The sequence below is a fragment of the Talpa occidentalis genome, unplaced genomic scaffold, assembly GCF_014898055.3.
Source record: "Talpa occidentalis isolate TD23 unplaced genomic scaffold, MPIMG_talOcc4v2.1 talOcc4.3, whole genome shotgun sequence".
Lineage (NCBI taxonomy): Eukaryota > Metazoa > Chordata > Mammalia > Eulipotyphla > Talpidae > Talpa > Talpa occidentalis.
In genome coordinates this window covers 98,834,024-98,858,615 of record NW_023603184.1, presented here as the reverse complement: position 1 = coordinate 98,858,615, position 24,592 = coordinate 98,834,024, and the positions used below count along the sequence as shown (strand labels likewise).

At 36.2% G+C, this 24,592-nt stretch overlaps 1 protein-coding gene across 1 annotated transcript in view; it reads right to left on the bottom strand.

Moving 5' to 3' along the window:
• XIRP2 (xin actin binding repeat containing 2) overlaps positions 1-24,592 on the bottom strand; it is a 495,477-nt gene that overhangs the window by 61,836 nt on the left and 409,049 nt on the right. The gene's annotated exons all lie outside the window — the stretch shown is intronic.

Sequence of the window (24,592 nt, the reverse complement as noted above, 5' to 3'; positions counted from 1 at the left end):
GCAAAGACCACTGTTGACATTTTCTATAAACCTATTCTGCCACAGAGCATAGAAGGTGGTGTCATGCTCCCATCAAAGGATATTCTTGTTTACATCTGCATCCCAGGTACACAATGAGGGTATCTGAGAAGCTTTCTTTTTAAGACTTGAAGTCATAAATTCAGTAAGTATCTACTGCCCATCTACTGTTGGCCAACTACAGCACTCCGACAAACACTAAGCAATCACCTTTATATTCAGTACTGCTCTACTTAAGAGAGCAGCACGATCCTCAAGAAATACAGTATTCTAAGAAGTGTTGATCTGGCCCTTGTCTCTAAAAACAGAAACCCAGCAGGTTGCATCATTTCAACACACTAACTTCTGAATAAAACAAGTTCCCAGAAGGCTGGCCATGCCAAGGAAGCTGGCTTGTTTGAAGACACACCAAATGGAGTCCTCCTTATGTAGGGGATATTGAGGAGCTTCGTAACACATACTTCACAGCCCCACTCCTCAAACCATGTTTTTTTATATAGAGAGATGAAATTAGATGAAAATGGATCAAACTAATTATATTGGATGTGGTTGAAAAATCACTTGAAGCTTCTCAGTGGTATAATTTCTTTTCAGATTGTCCCCACTTAACCCAGATAGTGAGGGGCTCCCTCTGCTGTGCCTCCACAACATTAAAAAGAAACAAAAGAAACCAAAAAACCAAACTTCTATTTGTATGCCTATTCCTTTTTAGTGTATCTCTGAGTTAAATTAACTCCCAGGCTTTTTCCCCCAAAATATCTGTTCTAAAAAAATCTCTAATTTTTGTATTATTTTACATGATTCCACCTCTCCCTGAGCTGTTTTATAGGACATCTTTTTCTCACCCCAAAATTTCAAACAAACCCTTTTAAAAATTCTTAATGCTTCATTTTTTAATTTTCCTTTACTTAGACTTTCCTGTGTTTCCCAGGTCTCTACCTCCTCCTTCTTTGTATCTTAATACTAACCAGCAGTGCCTTTTTGAGGGGGAAAGCATGTTTCTATTTTTTAGGGTGAAACATGGGAGATGACAAGCAAATGGACTTATTCTTTCAGGCATAAAGAGATCATCATCAAGACTGGTCTGTGATTAGTAGCAAATGTGCTTGCTTCTGAAAAGCACTGCAGAAACAGACTAGTTAGAATGTCTGCCAGCACTTTTATTTTTTTTTTTTTATTTTTTTTTTTTTAAATATTAAATTTTATTTTTATATTCCCCCATACAATTGCAAACGCCCCATTCTGACCCCAATCCTTCCCCTCCCGCCCCCACCCCCAAAAAAGTGTCTCTGGTTCATAGTTTTTTGTTGATTTTGATTTTCACTTTCTTATATTCATTTTCCTGGTCCCTTATTTAAGTTTTCTAGATTCCTGCTATGAGTGAGACCATCCGGTATTTTTCTTTTTCTTTTTGGCTTATTTCGCTGAGCATGATCCCTTCCAGTGCCATCCATGTTGCTGCAAATTGCATGTGTTTATCTTTTTTGAATGCTGAGTAATATTCCATGGTATATATGTACCACATCTTCTTGATCCAGTCATCTATTTTTGGGCATTTGGGTTGTTTCCAAAGCTTAGCTATTGTAAACAGTGCTGCTATAAACATAGGAGTGCAGGTGCTCTTTGGAATTGATGTTTCTGTGTCCTTTGGGTAAATACCTAGGAGTGGAATTGCTGGATCATATGGAAGCTCTATGTTTAGTAGGTCCAGAAATCTCCACACAGCTCTCCATAGTGGTTGGACCAGTTTGCACTCCCACCAACAGTGCACAAGAGTTCCTTTTTCTCCACATCCTCGCCAACATTTGTTGTTGCTAGTTTTTTTAATATGTGCCATTCTCACTGGTGTGAGATGGTATCTCATGGTAGTTTTGATTTGCATTTCCCTGATTACAAGTGATGTTGAACATTTTTTCATATGTCTGTTGGCCATTTGCATTTCCTCTTCAGAGAAGTTTCTTTTTAGCTCTTCTGCCCATTTTTTGACTGGATTATTTTCTTTGTTGTTGCTGAGTCTCATCAGCTCTTTGCAGATTTTTGTGATCAGTCCTTTATCATTAGTGTTGGGTGCAAAAATGTTCTCCCAGTTGGTGGGGTTTCTCTTTGTTTTTGTTATTGTCTCTTTTGCTGTGCAGAAGCTCTTTAATTTGATGTAGTCCCAGCTGTTTATCTTTCTCTTCACTATCACTGCTTTGGGTGATGTGTCTGTAAAGATGTCTTTGATGTGCAAATCCCGTAGTGTTTCGCCTATATTTCCTTCTATGTATTTTATGGTTTCAGGTCTTATGTCTAATATAATACTGGAAGTCCTAGCCAGAGCAATAAGACAAGAGAAAGACATCCAAGGAATCCAAATAGGAAAAGAAGAAGTCAAACTATCACTATTTGCAGATGATATGATAATATACATAGAGAACCCCAAAATCTCCACAGAAAAACTAATTCAACTCATCAATCAATTCAGTAAAGTGGCAGGATACAAAATCAACACGCAAAAGTCAGTAGCCTTCCTATACACAAACAATAAATCTGAAGAAGAAGAAATCAAAAAAACCACCCCTTTTATTATCGAAACAAAAAAAAATCAAATATTTGGGAATAAATCTAACAAAAGAGGTAAAGGACCTATACAAAGAAAACTATAAAACACTGTTAAAAGAAATAGAAGAAGACACAAAGAAATGGAAAGACATCCCCTGCTCATGGATTGGAAGAATAAACATTATTAAAATGGCCATCCTACCAAAAGCAATATACAGATTCAATGCTATTCCAATCAAAATCTCAATGGCATTCTTCAAAGAAATAGAACAATTATTGATGAAATTCATATGGAATCACCAAAAACCCCGAATAGCCAAAGCTCTACTGAAAAAAAAAGAAGGAAATGGAGGCATCACACTCCCAGACTTCAAACTATACTACAAAGCCATAATCATCAAAACTGCATGGTATTGGAACAAGAACAGACATACAGACCAATGGAATCGAATAGAAAATCCAGAAATAAACCCACAGATTTATGGTCAACTAATCTTTGACAAAGGAGCGAAGACTCTGCATTGGAGCAAAGAAAGTTTGTTCAATAAATGGTGCTGGGAAAACTGGGTCGCTACATGCAAAAGAATGAAGCTTGACCACTACCTCACACCATACACAAAAATCAACTCAAAATGGATTAAAGAACTAGACATAAGACCTGCCAGCACTTTTAAACCCAACAGAGGTCTCCAGAATGCACAGAAAAGTGATTTCAGTATGAGGGGCAAAGTCACCTGTTGGCAGATGGAAATGATTCATGCATTTTCCTAAAAGTGATCTACTTTTATCTTGTACAGGATTTGCCAAATTCCATTTTATGTTGGTTCACATGTATTGGACTGTTTTGTTTAGTTCTAGGTATGCTGTTGGCACTCTATAGACAAAAAAAGTAACAATAATGTAATGGAGATGAATCTTTAATAATTTGCAATTTGGAAAAACATCTTAGCATGTCCACCTTAAACTATTTCTATGCTAGCTGCACTCTGAAATAGCCAGAGATTTCTGGATCTGTTTTTGGGAATTCCCCGATTATTTTTTAAAGATATATTTATTTATGCATAAAAGATGTGGGGTGTAGGACAGAGGTGCAGGGGTGTGAAAGGATTCACCAGAGATAGAGTGGGGAGCAGAACAGGTGGATCTATTGAAATAAACTGCTGAGGGGAGCAGCAGGTGAGAGAAGAAAGGTCTGCTGGGCCATGTGGGTCACCTCCCTGGCTGGCCAGGGAATTGAACTGGTGCTACAGTGGCTGCTGATAGCTCCATAGTGCTGTCTTTAACACCTGTGCTACCAGGGAGGCCCCAGAAATTCCCCAATTTTTTACCAGTCCAACTTCCACCCCTGTTTAGGTTTACATTTGAAATTTATTCTGACAAAGGATATTAAAAGAAAGTTCAAATCACCATATTCTGATTTTCTATCAACTTAGACAACTGAGACTATGGCAGCTTTTCTCCAACTAGTCATTTTTTCCATTTGAATAATAATATGTATTTAATTCAATCTCCCTCATTTTAGAGAACTTCAGTCTCTGAATTTTAGACAGATAAACTCTTTTCGTGACCTTGAGTAAGTTGTTGTTTAAAATACTTTCTCTGCCTAACTCCACAAATAGTAGCATATTTTGATATGTTTTTCTTTCAGACTTAATGGCTGAGAGACTTGACCAAGGAAAGAAAGACACATTGATTCCATACACTTTCTTTACTAAACATTATTTGGAGAAGCCAAGCAATCAAGGAGAAAAGTGAAGATGTTTAAATAATGCAACATCTTGGTCAGTGAATAAGCTACTCCACTGGAAGTAAATTCACCCTTTCAGAGAGGCAATGTACTTAGGAAAATTCTACCTAAGTACTGAACACTTTCAAAATGATGTGGTCTTTAATGATTTAATTTTGGGTGGGAAGCTAAAACTGCTAATGTTAAGCAGAAATGTTAAGAATCCTTGTAGAGTACACTTGTTCTGATTAAAGCTATAGGTTCTTCTAATATGGTCTAAAATTAAATGTAATCTACATCTTGTTCAAATGTTTGTATTGTCACAAGTACTTTCTGATTACTGTCCCCCCTATTTATAGGGCATACCAGATAATATTAGATAGACTTGAACAGTCTTTGAAATTTAGAACAGAGATACTTATGAATTAAAGCTATGATAATTTTAACACATCAAAAATTTGAATCATTTGGGTACTGGGTTATTCTCCTCTCACCATGAACATAGCCTAAATATCCTTTGCATACAAAAGCAGCTTGTAATTAAAAAAAAAAAGATAATGTCAGATTCCTAATGATATGCCAATACTAGGAATAGTCTAAAGAGTGGAAGTAATTTGATAGTTCTCCCTGTTTGATACACATGGAGTACATAATTATTCTCACCATCCCTTGATTTATTTATAGCTATTTATCTTCAAATAAATTGGCACTGGCATTTGTTTCTTTTCTCTGAGATTCCAAACTTAATCCTTTAAGTGCACCATAAGTAGAGGAACCCAGTTTATGCTTCTTATTTCACTCCTGTTTTTAAAGAATGAAGTGTAAAAAATCAGCCTTTAAATGTTATTCAGATTGAAACTTGCTCTTTTCCATGTACATGAAGACAGTAACATCTGTGAACAACAAAAAATTTAATTAAAACTTGCAAACAAAAGTTTTCCTAGACCAGTGGAATTTAAACTCAAGTGTAGTAAAAGGTGAAAGGAGGGAAGTTGGGGGTAGAAATGTAAAAAGCAATTAAACAAATTATATATTGGGTTTTCTTGTAAAATTCCATGTGAAATTAGGCTTTTACAACTTTACAATAGAACCACTTTCTTAGACTATGCCTTTTACACATTAAAATCTCAGGAGGACAGACAGGAGGTCACTTCAACTAAGTAACCTCCACTACATTAGGACAATTCACCTGATAGGAAACTAAAATTGTAAACATGAGCATCTCTTCATTTATCTTGAAAGCTCATTTTTTTTTTGAACCTGCAACTACAACAGCAGGCTATCAACCAATATCCAGCAATAAAGCATCAATTTCCATCTCTTAAGTCACTCAAAGACTTAAGCAGACATGCCATATCTACCATAATTTTAGCCAAAGAATCTCTTAGCTTCATTAATTTATAACTTGGAAGTGCACACACTGGGAATGCAGAAGGATGGCCAGCACAGAGTGACTAGAAACGCTCCTTATGGGCCTCATGCGAAGTAGGTAAAACACAAAGCATTTCTCAGCATGAATAAACCTGTTTCCTTACTAATGAGTGGTAGAGCATTTCCTCATATTTTTGCAGAACTGGTTATTAAATATAGATAATTACCTAAAGCTAAAATTCCTAGACTGCCAAGAGCAAACTGATAGTTCACATTAACATGTCCAGATTCACAGATATTAACATTTAACATCAACTTCTAAACAGTGTACATCCATTAAGATTTATTGAATAAATTTATCTTGAAATAATATTGGAAAATTCAGTGCCCATCTTTTTGTGGTCCCTGTTGACAGATTTTGTTACCTTCTTTCTCCTACTTCTTTTTAAAGAGTAGGAAGAAGCAAGTTCTAAATTATTCAAGAGAAGTTATTTAAGCAGTACAGAGAAGTTATGTGAAAGTTGGGATTAGAGCTTCCAGGAGGGAGCAAAAATAAATTCCTTGCCTGTGAACTTGTGAGTGTCCCACAACGAAATCCAGCTCATCACCAAAAATGCTCAGCAGGACACCACATGAGCAGGTGAAAATTAGAACTGCACAAAGATGTTTGCTTGGAAAGTGAAACCCGTCAACTTTGGGCTTTCTGCCAAATTTAAATTCTGCCAGAAATTCTCCTGTTATTACATATCTGCAGAATGCAATTAGATAAGTGTTACAGCTGAAAAAAAAATTCCAAATAACTCATGTCACCATCATAGTTGTAAAGAAAGGACAAGAAAAGAATTAAAGAAAAAAATAACCAGCCTCTTCAGTCCAGTGGGCCAAGAATAGACAGAACATGCAAACATTAACATGCACACACACACACATACACACACAATTTTCCTTGAGGACCATTTTATCACAACTTGTATTTTACTTTTTTTTATAAGATCTAAGAGGAAGAGAGATCTCAGCAGGTTTTCAGGGTGTCCCAGCACACATTTGGGTTGGAAGCCTGCCAAGGAAAGCAGATGTGGAAGAAGCACTAGATTCCAACAGTACAGGGCCTGAAGAAAATGTCATAAACCTTCCTAACTCTGACACAGCCATTACAGAAATTATTTTAGAAGGAAAATGTAAATATGTTGATGCTTTATAACATTCTACATTATTCTTTACAAAATGGTAAACCTGAGTGTGGAGTTGGCAAGTGGCTTCAACCAGACACTCACCTCTCATGACTGTCCCCTGAAGCATGCATATGCGCGCGCGCACACAAACACACACACACACACACACACTCTCACACACACACTATTCAACCATGAACAGCCTGCAGGGCTCTGTCCAAGTCTTTTGTTTTTGTCCTACTCATACACATCAACATCTGCAACCATATCCATATTACACCCAACACACAAATTGCCAGCAACTATTTAAGTCCTAATTATATGCTACCAAACATTTTAAAATTCAAAAGGGCTTTTAAAAATATTACCTAAAAGCTTTGCCCCACTCTCAAATTTCCCAGTTGTATATTAGGAACAGGGTACAGCTGGTATTGTCAGAATAATGAGGACTGTGACAAGGAGTCAACTAACAATAGTGACTGTACAGTATTAACTTATGTGCAAAACCATTAACCTTTAAATATATAAAAATATATATACATTTTAGACACATTTCACACATGCGAAGCCATCTCTAAATTGGCTCTTGGTGAGGATTTAGCTTAGGAGTGTGGGCACAAATGAAACAGGGTCAATGGGCACTTTCATGTTGCAGCTGACAGTGGGGCCCAGACTGAGAGAGCATTTGGTGTAGCATGGTTCCTTTAAGGTTTTAGAACAGTCCCTGAAGTCTGGAGTCAGAAAACCTGAACATTGGGACTCCACCACCCCTTAATTTCAAAGTTTATGTTCTAATTCATTGCAGATTTCCTCCTATCCTGTCCATTGTCTTCTTTCCTTCTGAACTTATGATTTATTTTCCTATTTATAACTTAGCTTCATCCCTTGAACCTGATGCCTTTCACTGGCTTAGGATCTTTTGCTTTGTCTTCAACTATTACATTCTTTTTTGCCTTTGCTGCTCTAGATTCTCTTAATAAGCAGTCTGGCCATCACAGTCCCACCTTTCAGTGCTTCCCTCCTTTCCAAGAGCTCTCCTTCCACCATGCTGAGATACTAAAAATGGACCCAATATATACAAAGAGAAAGCAAATAAAGGCAGAGTGGCTGGAGGGGTTGGTGGGCAGGGCATTGACAATGTGAAGATTATGTTGAGGGTTAAGATCACTTTTAGTTGAAATGAAAGAAAATTGTGATCTAAGATATTGTGAGCAGCTCCATCAAAAGCAGAATGGAGTCATGAAGGCTGAGGTGGCTGAAACATCCAGTTTCTTAAAGTAATAGATACTGACATCACAAAAGATAACAGAAAGGTTATCAATTTCAAGTGTTGGAATGGCTATAATAGAAAGAGGGCACTTAATAGCTTCCTTCAATTCCAGAGAGGACTGGAATTTATTGGAGCTCAAGAGTGCTTCTCAGAGAGGTAAGGATATCTTTAACAACAAAACAACGTATTAAATCAGGTAATTTTCTCTCTTAAACAGTTAGGTTTACTGTTATTTTTGAATGCTCAACATTGAGGATAACTTGGTACTGTGTATTCTTATTCTTATCTACGTCTCTGGGAAAGAGATAATGGTTACTACTACTACTACTACTACTACTACTACTACTACTACTACTACCACCACCAATATGTAATTACCATGTACCAGGCACTGTTGTTTTAGTCATTTTCATACTTGAATTTAGTTAGTAAAACAACCCTAGAGATAGTGTTGTTATCTCCATTTTCAGATGGGCAATAGGCACAGAGATATTAAATAATTTGCCTGACATCAATCAGGAGGTAAGTATAAGAGTCAGAATTCATGCTTTGGTAGCCTGGTTCCAAAGTCTGTGTTCAACCAATCAGGATATTCCTGAGGGTATTTTTCGGTTTTCCAGTAAAATGTTATGTGGGGTTCATTTGAAGATGCTTTTGGTTGAAATGATGTTTCTGTGATTCTGGTAAACTGTGGACACTTCATACATCTTAAGATAGTTTTTGTTCTAGGGTTAGGAATCTATTACAGCTCTTTAATAGAATGAGATTAAAAAAGAAAAAGGAAGGATCAAGGGAGAGAGAACAATGTACATCATTCAGATTGCTCAAAGTATAAAGATGGTGTCAATAATGAAATTTTATGTATCTGAAACTCCTCTTATATATCTATCCCTGGGAGTTAAAAAACATTTTTTATTATTATTATTATTATTATTATTATTATTATGACACAGCCTAACATGTTCTCAATACAAATATTCACATAATTCTGTATGAGGGTCTCTATACTATGTTACACAGATGTAAAAAAGGTATCATTATGGATGATATTGTGGTTATGGATTGTTGTTTGAAGGCTACTCATGTTTCTTTGAACACTCAAATGGAATTTGAGACTATGAAATAAATGGAGAACAGTCTGTAAGAGTAATTATACCATACCTTATAGAAAAAAAATACACACAGATATGTATGTTTGTGTGTAAGAACATAATAAAGCATAATTGAAAAAATGGTAATAACACAGTATAATGATTGTGAAGAAGGTGGGGCCAGTTGGCTTAAAATGGTGAAACAAAAAGAGGTGAAAATTGAAGTTTGAGATAATTTATTGCTTCTATTTAAGGCTTAAAGTGTGGTGTGTAATGAACTATAAATAGTAGTTTTGAATTGACAATTACAATAGCTGGACTAGATCTTTTGAGAGGAAAAAGTTGTAACTTAAATACATCAGATGATTTTCTTTCAAATGTCATTTCTCTGAAATCTTTCAGGGTAAGAGTTATTGCTATTGTCCAAACGTGAAATATAGAGGGATGCTGAATCCTGAAATTATTCCCATTCCAGAATGAGTCAGTGATAGAATCAGACAAGCCTGAATACAGTCACATTCCCCAAAATAAATGTTTTTGAGTATTCCAGGATTCATAGGGTTCGCATAGATTCCACCAGTGAAGTCAAGGCTCTAATGTGGCTTGTTCCCATCTGAGCACCCTGGGATGACTCAGAGGAAAGAAAGAGCTAATGAAGTTGCTGACTGGCACCAGTTGCTCTTCCTCTGGCACCCCTCCCTCCATCCCCTGTGCTCCAGCTGGAAACTGCTTCTGGGTGTCTCCCTCATAGCAAAGTAGCGGACTTCCTGTACAGGGCTCAGGAAAATGGCTCTAGATACAACAGAAGCAGATGTTGTACATTTTAAATAAAAGCAGCTGAACTGACAACCCTTTAACTGCTTGAACAAACTCACTTTATTCTTGTCCCTTTCCCAGAATATTTCAACTTGACAAAGAAAACTGGTGTGGGTAGCCAAAAATTATAACTTAGAGAACTGATAAAGATAAATTTTAACTTTACAAAAAAAGTTTTTTCACTGTTTCCTTGGAGCACTTATTTACTATAAATTTCTTACAAACTTGCAATAATTTGATAAAAAGTTTTACTGCTTAGATAAGGTTAAACTGAAGTCTTATTATGACAGTGCTGACTAAAACAAACAAAATCATCAACAGACATACTGATAACGTACCGATGAAGATATAGTACAATTTGATGAGGAAATGGGATCTACTTATCAAAATTCAATATATAAAGTTTCAAAAATTCCAGATACTTTATAATATATAGTCTACCTACATTTTATTTCAATACAATGAAGTTCCTATAAATTAAAAAATAATTACTGTTAGAATTTTATTTTACATTTAGTCCACATTTATGGAACCTTCAATGAAAAAACATTGAGAACATGTATTGAAACCATTTTTAACGATAGGCTTTGATTTTAAATTTAATGATGATATTCATTATTTTTTTTGCTTTTAAGCTTTTCCACACTGGTAGCACAGAAGTATGAGATTTAGGAAACAGATGCTTATATATTCAGAATTGTGTCCTTTTTCAAAAATACTATTGGATCTTTGACTCACAGAGAAGTTGCCAAAATAAATTATTTTAGCATTATATTTATTTTAAGTCATATGATTGCCTGGAGCTACTTGGCAACTATTTACTTTTGAAATGTTAGGTATATCTAAAGCATTTAATTCACCAGGTAATGGGGTATACTCTGCACACAATTAGAAAAATGTGGAAGAAAAAAAATCCTACATGACGCTTTGCCAACAAGAGCAGTGAGGAATGATATGTCAGTTGACAAGACGGTGAAGGTGAGGGGGAAGACCTCATCTAACAAAGAAGATGAGAAAAGTTAGATGCTTAGGAAAATGAAAAAGTAAGCCTATCATTCTTTGAGTATAAACTAAATTATGTGGATAAGGCCTTCTTTTCAGCAACAAAAACTAGTGCTGGAAAAACAAAGCTTTTATCAAGGTGTACCTGGGGATGTATCCCAAGTCATGAGGGTGGAGTGGGCCTGCGGTGATGGTAAGGCACAAAGATTAGGAGGGTGACAGATAGCACTGAAATAGAAATCAAGGGAGTTGGTTTCTAGTTCTCTATGTTGAAATCTTTTAAGAGTTTCTGGTGAGTGTTCTTGTGCCTCAATTTTCTTATCTGAAACTTAAAGGTGTTAAACCAAATAATCACTGAGGGTTTTTTTTCATATCTATGTAATCGATTCCTTTTATCCTAATGGCATTTTAAGAAGTACAACTACTTCAGCGGGAATTCCAGTTACCTACTGTGTGGCTGATTATTTTTAAGTGCCATTGAGGCCCACAAAGTTCCAAGAGTCATTACATGTAAAACTGCACTAATTTGTTGCATCAAAATTGATACAGATAATTCTCTGAATTTTCATATTTCCAACTTTTTTATTTGCAGGGATTTTTAGTTTGCTGGTTTTTAAATGGAAGCATTTTGACACAAATAGGATATTAGTGTGGGGTGTACAATAGTAATTCAACATTTGTATATACATTGTGAAATGATCACCATAGTATGTCTATTTACCATTGCAGCAATTTTCAAATTTGCAATAAAATATTAACTATAACACCTACATTGTACATTTCAGCCCCACGACATTTATTTTATATCTGGAAGTTTGTGTCTCTTGATCCTGTTCACCCATTCACCTCTCCCCTGCCTTCACTCCTGGTAACAACCAATCTGCAGATTTTCCACTTATTTAAGAAAACAAAATATTTGCTCTTCATTTTCTGTCATTGTTCTTTGTGTTTTTACTGAATAACTGGATACTCAGGTTAGTTAAGTTTTCAGGAGAGGGATGCTAATGATTAGGAAAAGAAATTACATGAAAATTTTTAATCTAGAGTCCATAGGTAGCATTTCAGAGAAGAGGAGACATGGTGGACATATGTAGTATTCTAAAAATAAATATTTGGTCTTTGCTTCTGGGTCCTGGCACAGAGCTCCTAAAATTCTTAAAATTTCATGAGTGATAGTCTTCGGTGTGCCAATGAATGACTCCTGGCTTCAAGAGAGGAATGAAGGCAGGGGATAGAGATAGCTTCAAAACGGGGGCTGATTCTCAGAAATACCAACCAAATAATTAGAGCATTACAACTTTCTGTCCCACTTCCTACCTCTGAGAAGTTCTGTAAAAAGAGACTATAGACAGTGATTTAATCACCGTAGCTCTGAAAAAAGTCCCTAAGCAAAAGCTTTTGGTAAACTTCCTGCTTGCTGAATACCCTGATGGATGGTTGGACCACAGAGAGCATGGAAGCTCTGTGACACTCCTGCCTGCCCCCCAAATGGTCCTCTCTACCTCATGTTCCTGCCCTGAGTTGTACCTTGCATTAACTGGCTGAAGCAGGGCAATCTGTGGGGTCTGCTCTAGCTCTAGGAGTCAGAGAATTGAATTAAACTGTTGTACATTTAGTTGGTGTGGAAGAATTGGTTGGTGTCAGAAAACACCATACATTTACGGTCAGGGGGAAAAAAGCTAACAACAAATATATCAAACAGTCATATAAAGATCATACACCTATTTGGAACAAATCAGTGTTCTAAAAAAGTCATTCCCAAATCAGAAAGTCTGAAGTTACCCACCATTGTGCAAGGTTTGAACCTGCAATTTGAATGAGGGTTTGTTTCTGAAACAGGAAAAAACAAATTACAACTTAATTAAATTGCAGAGTGTAACTTGGATGCTTTCAGAAAAGGGGGTGGAAAGCTAATAAAAAGGACAATGTAATGTCAATTAAATTTTGTCCCCCACAGATTGTTCAATCAAAAATCTTGGAATTACACTGCCAGACACTTACTAAATGTCTTCCCTGCTCTAGAAATTACTGAATGGAGACAAGACTCCTAACTACCACACAAGTCTGACAAAATGGTCTCTTAATTCCAGAGTTGTGTGCCCACATGAATATGTGAGAGAATGGGGTGGCGGGGGAGAGAGAAAGAAGGAATGGAAATGTCAGTTCTAGAAACACAATTACCAGGATATCCCAAACCCAAATCACCTCATTGTAATTAATATTTTACCAAGCAAGCAAAAAGTTTAAGTGCAGAAGGTTTTCAATTGTGGTTACTTTGAGAATCAAGCTAGAACTGATGGAACAATGGATAGTTATTATTTGTAAAGGATAATAAATTATCCGTGAACATTCTGGGCTTTTCACCCAAAATTAAACCTATGGAAAGGCAACAGATCTCTTCACAGAAGACATGAGGTCCAGGCTGATATTTTCACACAAACATTTTCTGAAGTAAAGTCTTCTGTGATCATTAAAGAATGTCTACATTTATTTCTCAGGCTGTTCAGAGAAGCCGTATTTTAAAAATGCCCAATATCAGATGAAAGCAGATACATTTAGTCCAAACTCCAGACTACATTTTCCCCTAATGGCTGGCACTTTGCCACAGCGCATACATCTGAAATATGCTGACTGACTTTAAAAAATGGAACTAGTTGTCCCTTTACATGTTGATAGCAAGAAAAGTAAAATATTCAAAGATTAGGCAGACAAGTAGAGAATATTTCAGCTTAGAATTCAAGACTTTCTCATTTCTGACCAAATATTTTTTGCCACTCAATGGAAACGTCTTCTAAAAATCAAAACAGGTGCTCTTTCATATTAAAATTCATAGCTCTGAAGGTAGCTGAGGTAAATATTTTACTCGTTCTTCGGCACCCTGCACATAAAATTTTAAAATAATTCAAACAACCTAAGGCTTGCCAGTGACCAAATAGAGCTCTGGTAAAAATAAAATATTTTTCAGTTCAGCACCAACTGGCTAAATTTAAACCCTGTATTATGTAATCTTAAAGTGTCCTTGCTTTTAGTTGGTGTCTTAAGAGGTTCTGTTATAATGTCTCTCCCATATCACTTCAGCTTCTAATGTCTAAACACTTAAGGCACAACAGGACCAAATTAAGGTGTTCACAGGCAATCTAAGACAGTAAAAAGTCCACTTGAAACAGTATATAGGGCGTGATATCTTTAAAGTAAAATCTCTGTCTTCTCTCTTTAAGTTTGTAGTTACTGTAATTAGGGCTGGCAAATCCAACTGGCAGTGTTTTCTTAATTCTGCAAAACATGTAATAACCCGATTCTTTAATCCTTACTCCAGTAATACTCCCAGAAGAGATGAGACTGACTGGAGCAAGAGGTACAAAATCAAACTAAGGCTGGAGAAAGAATAATTTTCATACCTTTCTCTGAGCAAGTTACAACAGTTGAGAATACTGTAAATTATTACTTTCCCTCACTAAATTCCAAAAAATACATTTCATATGTCTTAATAAATTTATTGTATGTGTAATCAACTTATGCTCATAACAGATAAACTATTTTTTTTCAGTTTTTGCTTTTAGTTATATGTTAAAGTATCATTGTAACTCATCATTACTTACCAAGTTTGGCTCATTATGCTTCAATACTCAATATGAAAAATGCTAACTATTTTGCCAAGAGATTTATATATGAAGTCCTAATTTAATGATATAAATTAATGTCAGACACTTTCAGAAAAGCTAAATCTGACTGAATATTTCCTTTTATAACAATTATAGTTAGATCTATGATCTTCATTAATCTTAATCAGTAAGAACATTTGTACAACTTTGGACACAGACATATATCAAAGACTATTACACGTACCTTTTGTAATATTTAGACTTAACCCCAAGTTCGTGGAAATACCATAAATCTTTACAGTTCTTCACAGACTTGTTTCCTCCCTGTTTCACGTTCAGCAAATTTCCCAGTCCCCTGAAAGCAATCGGTAGAGTGGAGCCCAGCTCCACTGAAGGGTCTATCAAGCAAGTAGAGGGACGGCCGAATTTATTTTAGCCCTGCCTGTAAAGGATGCAACTTAGCACCTATTTTTAGGAACTGATCTCTGTATAGGTGGGGCCCGAGTCAACCAGTCTTCTCAGAAGTATGTTTCTGAGGGCATTCTGCCTCGGGAATCTTTGGTAATATACACATGGCACTAACACATGTGCAGTCAATCAAACATTTTAGCAGCATTGACCACCAAACCGACTCTTAAATTCCAAACAAAGCCTAAAAAAATAAGCAGCACCAAGGAGGAAATGGCAGGATTAAATCCCTTTAATTACTTGTACTTTAAAAAATGATTTCAATTTTTGAATGTCAAGTGTACAAAACAAAGCACACTGAAAAAAATTCAATTTTTCTGGTAGAAACTGGGTTCTCAGGAACAAGAAACATGTTTCTTTTCTACAAAAATTTTTTAGATATAGAAAACATTACCTTGCTTTTTGAGGTTTTACATGTGAAGAAAAACACTATTACAGTGTGTGTATTAAATATGAAGAAGTGGTGAAAGGACATTTCAGCTAAGGTAAAGGGCACACTTACCCTGTTTTTGCCCACTAATATTAGTTTAAAATCATTTAGCAGGAGGAAGAGCAGAGGAAAGGAGTCACCTCACATGTGCCAGGGAGAAGCATATTAAATGTCCTTTGCTGCCACCTGCTTACTCAGCATACCCCACTAACTTGACCTGGAAGTAGGGGACCTCACCTAGAATGGCCATTTAGCTCTGTAATGCCAACATCTAAAACATTCTAAGAGAATATAAAACAAGCAGCTTACTTTATCTTTCATTCCTGCTGTTATTTTCCTAATGCAGTGTTAAGTGTGCATCCATAACCCCACAAGTGGCCCAAATAAAGAGGAAACTGTTCTTTATTTTAGGAAAACTTCCTGATATCTGTACTATTTATTTCATACAAAAGGCTTATAAATTAAGTTATTTACCAATTACTTACTAATGAAGGCAAGGATATACATTATCCCCCTCCCCATATTCAGTATGGATTTCTTTTATTTTTATTTATTTATTTATTTTTAAAGATTTATTTATTTATACAAGCACTGGGTACAGTCAGAAGCATGGGATGGTGAGAGAATTCACCAGAGCCAGAGCGGAGGGCAGAGCAGGCAGAAGGACCGAAATACACTGCTGAGGGGAGCAGCGGGCGGCAGGAGAGGTCTGCGCGCCATGTGGGACCCTCCACCTGTGGCCGGGGAGCAGCCAGGGATCGAACTGGTGCTGCAGAGGCTGCGGGCAGCTTCGCAACCCAGCGCTCAACCGCTGCGCCACCGGGGAGGCCCCTGGATTTCTTTTAAAAGTAGCTCAATCAGTGATATTTGCTTATTATCTCTAAGAAAAAAATTTATAAAATCTTGTCCCTATCCACTCTATAAGATTTTTCAGGACCAGGAGCCAGCAGAGTCTAATCATTTTATAGTACTGCTGGTCACTGTGGTAGCTACTAGACACATGTGAGCATTTAAATTTTAATTAAAAATTTATTTCTTCCAGCGCACTGGTCAAACAAAATTTTTATTTATAGAATTTGTATTTACAGAATTTGCATTTATAGTATTTATAGAATTTATGGAATTGTCAAAAATTTGATTTATTCATTTTAGTCATGATGACATGAAAATATCAGCACATAGATTCTTATTTGTTAATTAAGCTGTTTGGAACATTGATTTTCATTCTTTTTATAAAGATTCATTTATTTATGCATACATGAACTGGGGTACAGGCCAGAGGTGTGTGTGTGTGGCGGTGGCGGGTGGCAGGAGTATTCCTTAGAGACAGAGTGGGGAACAGAACAGGCAGATTGACTGAAATACACTGCTGAAAGGATCAGCAGGCCAGACAGGAGAGGTATGTTGCACTATGTGGGTAGCTCCCTGGCCAGGGATCGAACTCATGCTGCAGTGGCTATGGATAGCTTCCCAGTGCTGCGACTTAACCCCTTGCGCCACCAGAGAGGCCCTTGATTTTATAAGAATTTTCATTCTTATAAAACAATATAATCAATTGCTGTGAAATTACTATAAAAGTTGAATAAATGGGTAGATAGATGGATGGATAAGTGAGTGGGTTGTTGATAGGCAGATACATAGAAACTATCTAGATAGATGCGGGGAGTGGGGGGGGGAGGAGAGAGAGAGAGAGAGAGAGAGAGAGAGAGAGGTGTGTAAAAAGATGCACAAGTGATCCTTTGTATTAAAAATTTTAGAAAGTTCAAAAGGATAAATTTGCTCCTTAATCAATCCATAAACATACTTTATTTTTTCTATATTCTATATCTATGACTATCAAAATCCTGTATCATACCATCATACCCAACTGAAATCTACATAAGACTGTTGCTTCTAGTGAGATGGAAAATTCAGCATCAGACCAATGCTCCCACAGAGAACAATTAGGAATGTGGGATCAATTACAAAAATAATATATGTAAGACATCAGAGATCAGTCAAACAATAAGCACCAGAGGGAGTACAATTCAAGAAAGGCAGAAATCTTTTAAATATGATTTGAAGATTTGCAGCTGTCCCTGAGGGTTAGTTGTCACTTCTGGATTCAGTAAGAGGCTGAGAATCTGTGTTAACCCCTGAAAGAACACTCCTGCTGTTGGCAGTTTCACGGAACTAGAGTGACAATATTGGAGAATAGTGGGACCTCAACTCTGTTTTCTCTTTAAGATAATTGCTAACTTCAAAAATTTCACAGGTTAGAAGGTCACAATCATAAGCCCAAACTGAGAAAAGTGAAGTAGATTAGCCCACATTTTCGTGATAACTTACGAGGCAAGAACCCATGAGAAGGACAGGTAACAACAAAGTTCTCAGCAGAAAGGGGAACTGACACTAAAATAATCTGCAACAACAGCTTTGTCCCTAGAAATTCTTGATAGTGTGGACTTAGCTCGAGGTTGAGTGAAAATACTATTTTGGCCCCTGGAAGAAAGGAAACAGATGAAACAGCGAAGATTTTGATACTTGATCAGGCTTGAGGTGATAGAATTGGTGACTTGAATAGACTCAAACACAGCAAGTCTTCCTTTCAAGACATTCACAAACAGTGAAGCTTCATGGGGATTGAGGTTAATATTCAAACTGAAGACATCAGAAAAGTAGGGCATGGATTTCTGTAGTTTCAATGTTGAGGAGAAAAGGATCTGACAGATTCTCAATGCAACTCTAAATTAAGATGGTCAGTCTCTCTCTCCTTTCCACTTTACCTGTCTAGCAGAGGAAAGGTTGAATCTCTCTGATGAAAGTAATACCTGGAGCATTTCTACCTTTGTTTTTGAAAACACAATGCTTGTTTTCCTATTAAAAAAAAGTACTAGAATGTCAAGCAGATGTAGGTATTTGAATTAGCTGACAAGAACTTTAAAATAATCATGACTGACATATTTAAGAGAATATAGAAAATAATAAAGGATGTGAAAGATGCAGAATTTCATAAAATTAAAATTAGAAAATAATAACTAAATGGACATTTCAGATTAAAAATATCAGACATTAAGAACTCAATGGAAGTTTAACAGCAGACTGGAGATAGTAAAAGATAAGATTAGATATATGGAGGACAGGTAACTAAGAAACAGAATTTTGGTTTGAAATTTTTATATAGAATATCAAAAAAAAAACCCCAAAACTAAGTTTCCTGTATCAATGTGACATTGTTGAGTCACATAGACAGAGTCCATTAAATTTGTCTTTTTTGCATGTTATTGACAAGTTACATTTACATTTTCTTATGTTTTTGAGTTTTTGCCTAAATGAATGACAATAGTATCAGACCATTATCCCAACTTGCTTCTGCCATCTAATATATTTATTATATTACAAATGGTAATCTGTACCTAATCTAGGTCTATGATAAAGGATTTTTTTTTCAGGAAGATCAATTTATTTGCCCCCTACCACAAATTTAAATTGCTAGCTAGCAGGAAGATTGCCTACATGACAAAAGTGATCCCTAAATGTGAAGAATGGTTCATTATAGGTTACCTTTAAATAGTGACTTTTCTCTAGTAAATTCAAATGTCTCATAGGGGATTTTACTACTTGATTCATTAGATAGATCTTAAAATCTAGTGTTAGTAATGACTGTTAATTGATAACCTCATATAATTTCAGATTTCTTTTTTATGAATTATTTTATTTTATATAATTCTTACATATGATAAAGTAAAGGATATTTAATAGAACAGAGCCACTAACATATAACGATATACTACTACTAAATACCTCTTTCTGAGGGGAAAATGATATATTAGTTTAAGTCTATGTATCTACATTTGTAGGTGTTCTTAATAATCTGAAATAAAATATATCTGATTAGGTCATCTGTCACCTTTTCTTCCCATTTCTATATTTGCCAGGGCTGTGTTAGCTGTAGAATATTCATTCTCCTTGGCATAAAAGATAGACATCATCTAGGAATTCATTTGGGTCACTTTCTCATCTTGTTCATTAATGTTAAAACTTTTCAGGAAAAAAACAGTGATTCTTATTTCAATTTTCCCTTAATAACATCTATATTTTATAGAGGAGTTGTATCAGGGATTTAATTAGATAATGTGCATTTATTTTCTCTTATTCTCACAGCAAACCCTAGATTTTGTTTAACATCATTTCAAAGATTGAAACTAGTTAATAATCAGCATAAATGGGAATTGGATTAAATTCTTTTGACTCCATATGTTTGGATTCCTACGGGTATTATTTATCCTGAACTTACTCTAAAAGCACCATCCACTCACAGCTGTTTGCTAGATTGTAATAAATATGTGGTTAAGATACAGTGTAGACCTGCAACAGTTAGGCTCTGTTTGGTAAGGCCCTCTTTGTGTTGGCAGCAAAGTTACCTATCAGTGGACACCAGGATAGTAGTAAATAAATGAGGACTTTAAAATGAGGACAACTGTATTTTAGTTACCTTATAAGTAATCTCTGGACTAATGATGTCAATCTAAGATTTTGAGTCAAAGAACAAAAATTGTAGAATTGAAAATCTTGAATATGCAAATTGTAGATTACTATCTCAAACACTTGAAATTGCTCACCATTAAGGTTTAGTAATCTGCTTTGAATATGGTTGGTGGTATGATCAATTCAATTGTCAAGTGAGCAGGATTGTGGTATTAATAACTAAATTGTAGCTGAATTTAGTAAACTATAATTTTTTACCTGTTCAAGTATAATTCCATTGAAATAATGTCAAGATACTAAAGAAGCATGATTAAGGCCTTCTGGCATATATGACTCATATTTAAAATGTATTTCATAGTCATGTGTAGAGTGATCATGCATTTTATCAAGCAAACCATGGCACTTTTGAGAGTGAAGGGAGCACTATTAATAACTATGCTAACAGCAGTATAATCTCGGTCTATGCAAGCAAATAAGGGCATGGAATCATCTGACTAATAAGCCAAATGTGGACCCTCTTGACTCACCACAGGTCCACACTCAGGATGGTTTCTAATGGTGTGGTTTCCAATATAAAAAAAGAAGAAAGTTCTTTAACATGTACACAATGTGTGTATCATCCCTAATCTTCAAGTATAATTAGGATTAGATATGTTCCTTATAACAAAGACTGGAATCAATAAAAGAATTCTAGAGAACCTGTGAAATTAGATTCATAAAAGAAAAAGGTCAGGTACAATTAGGAAGTTACTCGGTTAAAGAATGACAGAGGGGTAGGCATTACTGATAATCTTCTTGCCAAGTTTCAATGAAAATAGCGAAAGAAAAAGCAACACAAAATAACATAAATTGCTAATAATGAGAGGGTTTGTGTGTGTGAGAGAAAGGTAAAGAACACAAAGAAGAAAATGAGGAAGAGAAAAGGCAGAGTAGGAGGAGAAAATATGCTGAAGTTTCCAATTGTGGTTATTGTTGAGAGAAGCAAACATGAATCACAGTTTTAGATGACACAGTGCATAGAGCATCCTCTGAATCAGCAGAGGACACATAGCTTTCCCACAGGGTAAAGAGTTTGATTTACCCCATAGTCTCATGTTGCTGTGAACCAAACCAGATCTTCTCCCAGTACCATATGAAATACCTTTTGGGCCAACCCAAACCACAATTCTGACTCTTCTTTATGTGACATCTATTCATGTGACATATTTCTCAGGACTTAGAGAGGGGATGGGATGGGTCATTCAGTTCCTAAAGAAGCAAGTTAGTGAGCACATGGTCGTACCTGGTGCAATTTTTTTTACGTTTTGCACTAGACAAAGAAAGTTGACACATTATATCTGATAACCTAAGTTAAGATTGCAAGGAATAGAGAAGTTTCTACCCCTATAACTATCACAGTTATTATTTAGTTGGACAATTTAGATAGAAATAAAAATTAGAGATTTTAGATATATTTCAGAGGGGAAATGAAAAAAAAAAGGGAGAAATTATAAGAGCCAAGTGTCCAGTGATTGCAGAATAAGAAAAAATCACTCACTCTGGCTAAAAGAAATGCCAAACCTGGAGCAGTCTCAGCACAAAGCAAGTAAATAAGTCAAAAAGTTGTATAGAAGCACTGCTGGAGGATGGCAAGGGGTCACTGACTAGGTGATAACATAACTTTTAAATTAAATTAGGGGCCTAATTTAATTTAATTTAATCCTCTGGTGGTGCAGGGGATTAAGTCTCAGCACTATGAAACTATCCGCAGTCACTGCAGCACGAGTTCCAGGCTAGGGAGCTAATCCTCATGGTCCACAGACCTCTCCTGTCTCGCCTGCTGCTCCCCTCAGCAGTGTATTTGAGTCATTCTGCCTGTTCTGCTCCCCACTCTGTCTGGTGAATCCTCTGACCCCCACACCTCTGGCCTTTACCCCAGTTCTTGTATGCATAAATAAATCTTTAAAAAAATTAAATTGCTTCTAAATTATCATTAAATTTTGTTTTAAAGATTTATTTATGCATAAAAACACTGGGGTACAGTCAGAGGCGTGGGAGGATGAAAGAATTCAGAGACGGAGCACGGAGCAGAACAGGCAAAAGGATCAAAGACACTGCTGAGGGGAGCAGCAGGCGCGGCAGGAGAGGTCTGCCGTGCCATGTGGGATTCTCGTGGCCGGCCGGGATCGAACTCACGCTGCAGAGGCTGCGGACAGCTTCATAGCACGGCGCTCAACCTGCTGCGCCACCAGGGAAGCCCTATCATTAAATTTTTAAATTATCATTCCTAATGTGCTCAAAAACATTCAGGAATAGAAATTTCTACGCAAGTGTAATTGGTGTAATTAAGGAGAGAATAGGATGAAAGTAAAGAATGAAATATTAACACTAAAATGTAAAATCCAATGGAAAAGTCAAAATACATTTGAGATAGTAAAGAACACATACAAAAACATAAATCCAATCAATGAAGTGGAGAAAAATTTGAGAACTTTTCCATAATGTAGACTAAAATCAGAGGTGAAAATGAGGTCCTAGGTAAAGATCGATATGAAAGATAGAAACATGATCAAACAAACATAACTGTTTCAGAGGAAGAAAGAGAAAAATGACAAGGACATAAATAATTAAATTTAAAAGAAAAGAAATAGTTTTCAAGCTGAAGAAAGATCTGAGAAGACAAAACCAAAGTCTCATCAAGACACCTGGAATGCCCTTATACATTTTTGAATTTTAAAGATAAAATATAACAAAAAAGGAAAAAAATAAGTTGGTCTTAGAGTTTTTTGCTACTATAGTAGGTACTAAAACAGAGTGGAATATTGTATATAAGCATTATTTTTGTTTACATGATGGACATAGACTTGAATGAAGAATTCTCTTTATACAGAAGCTTTGTTATTTATGCAGGAGGGACAAAGAAAATGTTTTTCAATATATAAAAGATTATCTGGAAATGGTAAACACATCTTCACTGAGAAGCAACTAAATATATCAGTAGTATATGCTTATAAAATATAAATGAAATATTTTTACAGATAAAATACATCTGTAATATTATATATTAAATCATCTTAACTATGTGATGGGAAAAGAGGGAGATTTGAGACTAGGGAGCCTTAGTGACATTTCTTTAGAAGGGATTTCAAATACATCTCCAAATTAGATTCTGAGGCATTTTGCATCTTACTTTTGGCTAGAATTGAGTGAACATGGCCTGAAATTTGTGTTAGAGTACTTACCAGTACTCCCTGGTTAGTTAGCAAATGAATGCAGTTGAAGATAAATAGACGGCCAGTGCCATTTGGATATTGTTTTTGAAGGGCTATCCTCCTGCTAATTCCATATGGACATAGCCACAACTTCATAAAAGTGACTACAAGAGTACATTAAGGTATATAACAAGGAAGTTGGAGATTCTGGGGTAGGTGTTTCTGGCTAAGTTACTTGGAAGAGCATGAGACTGTGTAGCTCAGGGTGAGTCCTATGTTGGGTGGATATTTTATTGCTAGTAGAGGACATACAGAGAAAAGAGAAAGAGGAGAGACAGAAGAATGGGAAATTCAGTGTGTAAAATGAATTATTTGAATTAAAACCAATAAATATTGCAAAAGGTGCTACAAAATTGAAAGTAAATACTTTTTTTAAGATTTATTTATTTATTTAGATAAGCATGGGTACAGTCAGAAGCACGGGAGGGTGAGAGAATTCACCAGAGTCAAAGCGGGGAACAGAACAGGCAGATGGACCGAAATACACTGCTGAGGGGAGCAGCGGGTGGCAGGAGAGGTCTGCGCGCCTTGTGGGACCCTCGCCAGTGGCCAGGATCAAACCGGCGCTGCAGAGGCTGCGGGCAGCCCAGCGCTCAACCGCTTCTCCACCAGGGGAGGCCCTAAATAATTTTTTTTTTTTAAATATGGAAAAGATTACATTTTTAGTATTCATGACACTTAGCATTTTATATTATCTTAATAATATGATAAATTAAGCACTAATCAAAGATTAAGATAGATTCCATAGAGCTACATAGACACTTCTCCAAACAAGACATACAACTGGCGAAAAGGTAAATGAAAAAATGTTCAAAGTCACTTGTCATCAGGGAAATGTAAATCAAAACCACACTGAGATACCACTTTGCATCTGTGGTATCTCATATATGCACCTGCTGCATATAAAAAACCCAAAAACAATAAATGTTGTTGAGATTGTGGAGAAAAAGGAACCTTTGTACTCTGTTGGTGGGAATGTAGAGCGGCCCAGTCTCTATCAAAAACAATGTGGAGGTGGGCCTCCCTGGTGGAGTAAGGTGTTTAGTACAGCACTGGGAAGCTATCCACAGCCTCTGCAGCACGAGTTTGATCCAGATCCCTGGCCAGCCAGGGAGCAACCCACATGGGCAGCAGACCTCTCCTGTTGTGCCCGCTGTTCCCCTCAGCAGTGTATTTCAGTTAGTCTGCCTGTTCTGTTCCCCACTTTCTCTGGTAAATCCCCACACCTCTGGCCTGTACCCCAGTTCTTATATGCATAAATAAATAAATCTTTTTTTTAAAAGAAAACAATGTGGAGGTTCCCAAAATATTAAAAATAGATCTGCTATATGACCTAGCATTTCCATTCCTAGGTATCTACCCAAAGA